Source organism: Balaenoptera ricei, chromosome 14 (assembly GCF_028023285.1).
Source record: "Balaenoptera ricei isolate mBalRic1 chromosome 14, mBalRic1.hap2, whole genome shotgun sequence".
NCBI classification, from domain to species: domain Eukaryota; kingdom Metazoa; phylum Chordata; class Mammalia; order Artiodactyla; family Balaenopteridae; genus Balaenoptera; species Balaenoptera ricei.
In genome coordinates this window covers 68762399-68764756 of record NC_082652.1, presented here as the reverse complement: position 1 = coordinate 68764756, position 2358 = coordinate 68762399, and positions in this window count along the sequence as shown.

Below are 2358 nucleotides of genomic sequence, written 5' to 3'. Positions count from 1 at the left end.
TACCCGTTGCTTTGCAGGTGCTAATCTGTGTCTAGCCCAGAACTGGGCACACAGTGATATTTGATACATGCTTATTTATTTAACTTCATTGTGGCCCTCAATGGGAGCCCGTATTCTGGGCAGGATCGTCTGAAGCTCCTAATGTGAACATTCACTCATTCAGCAAATATTTATTGAGTCCCTAATATGTATTGGGCCCTTGTTATGGACTGAATGTTTGTGTCTCCCCACCACATTCATATGTTGAAGCCCTAACCTCCAATGGAATAGTATTTGGAGATGGTCCTTTGGGAGGTAATTAGGGTTAGATGAGATCATGAGGGTGGGACCCTCGTGATGGGATTAGTGCCTTTTTAGAAAAGACACCAGAGAGCTTGCTCTCTTTCCCCCTCTCTCTGTAAAATCACAGAGAAGCACACCCACAAGCACACGGTGAGACAGCAGCCTCCTGCAAGCCAAGAGAAGAGGCCTCAGAGTGAAATCTACCTTGCTGGCACCTTGACCATGGATTTCCCAGCCTCCAGAAGAGAGAGAAAATAAATTTCTGTGGTTTAAGCCATTCAGCCTATGATATTTTGCTTCGATGACCTGAGCAGACTAAAAGAACACTATCCAACCCTTAGGGAAGGGGATGGACCCTTCTGCTAATTTCAGGTTTGTCACCCCGTTCCTTCAACTGAGCGATCAAATTACCCCCATTGCTTCATAGGCAGGGATTATACTGCATATTTCCTTTCATTCTTCATGAAGCCTAGTGTTTCTCAGCACATATGAGGCAGGCCCTCAATAAAAAATTTTGAATAACTGGTGGAATAAATTTAAGTGTTTATTGAGCATTTATTATTAAATCCTCACAGGCTTATGTTGTATGCTGTGAGGCATTTAAGAACAAGAATAGACATAGTCCTTATCCTTAGGGAGTTTAAAGTCTCATGAGGGAGGATGTCAGACCTTCTTATGTACCAGGACAAATCAGGTAAACCTTTTGCCTTGTATTCTAGCCATTACTGTAGTGACCAGTTCTAAGGGGCTCTGACTAGCTTCCTATGGGACCAGCCGAGCAGTGTGTCACCTCAGACCAAATCCATCACTCAGTACCACCCTTAGATCCAGGCAAGCAGGACTTATGCCTCTGATGGGAGCCTCAGGCTTGCTGACCCTTTCCCACTCTTTCCATGAAATTTTCTAAGCTCTCATAAACCTGCATTGCAACCTGCATGGGCCTGGGGCCTGATTTCTCCCATGGTACACACACACACACACACACACACACCCCATGCAAGGGGTCACCTAGATATCCCAACCACCTCCAAGACTCAAGCCTGTGGGGCTACCTCAGGGCCCGTTTCTGGTTGGTTCCAAAGAGCAGTCCTCCGGGGATGGCCCTTCCTTCTCCACCATAGATTTTTCAGACTCTTGCTCTCAATGCCAACGGGCCCTTCTGATTGAGGTCGTGATGTCATTGCTCTCCCCAGCCAGTCTGAAGGCTTGCTGAATGAGGGATGGACGTTCCTTGTGGAAATTGTCCCACTCTTCTTACTCTCCCCCACAGGCCTCTCACCGGTCCTCCCTTTGATGGCCGTGTATGGAAGGCAAGGGTGAAATCAACATTGAGAGAGATTGCATTCAGGATGCAGAGACTAGGGCCAAAGAGTTCAAGGGAAGACGTGGTTGGAAAATATGCTGTTCTATTTACATTATAAAACTTAGAAGAGCAACTTTAACATGCATGTCCAGAAAACGAATTATCGCTCATCATTTCCTGCATACTCTGAGTGAGACTTGAATCTGTGGTCATCTCCATGAAGCACTTCAACTTTTAAGAGAGTCATTGGAAGCTGGTATTCACAGGTGGCTCCACAGATGGGGCAGCCTTATGAGTAATGATGTAGCCAGCATAAAATACATTGTAAAAGGGAACTGCAGAGGCAATAAGATCTGTATCGTTTCAGTACAAACAGGTTCCAAAGAGTCATGACATTGTAATAACAGCATTGCTACCTTTTTCTCAGGATTAGGATTAGTCAGGCCCCCTGACAGTAATGAACAGGAAGAGATACTTCCTGCCCTGAACAGGAAAGGGTGGTGCCTGGACACTCCAAAAAAGTCTTCACATGTATTGATAGGCCAATAAACAAACATGTAAATACCTATTCTCTGCCCACTATCTAAATTTTCATTGACAAATCACTATATCTCATGTAGGCCTGTGAAACTTGTAATAGATTTTTAAATCAAATTGTTTACATAGATGGAGCCCTACAAAAAATATCTGCCAAGGCCACGTATACCCTAAGGACAGCCCTGCTTATTCGACTCACGTCCTGTTCTAAGGTGGCTCTGACACTGCCACATGGG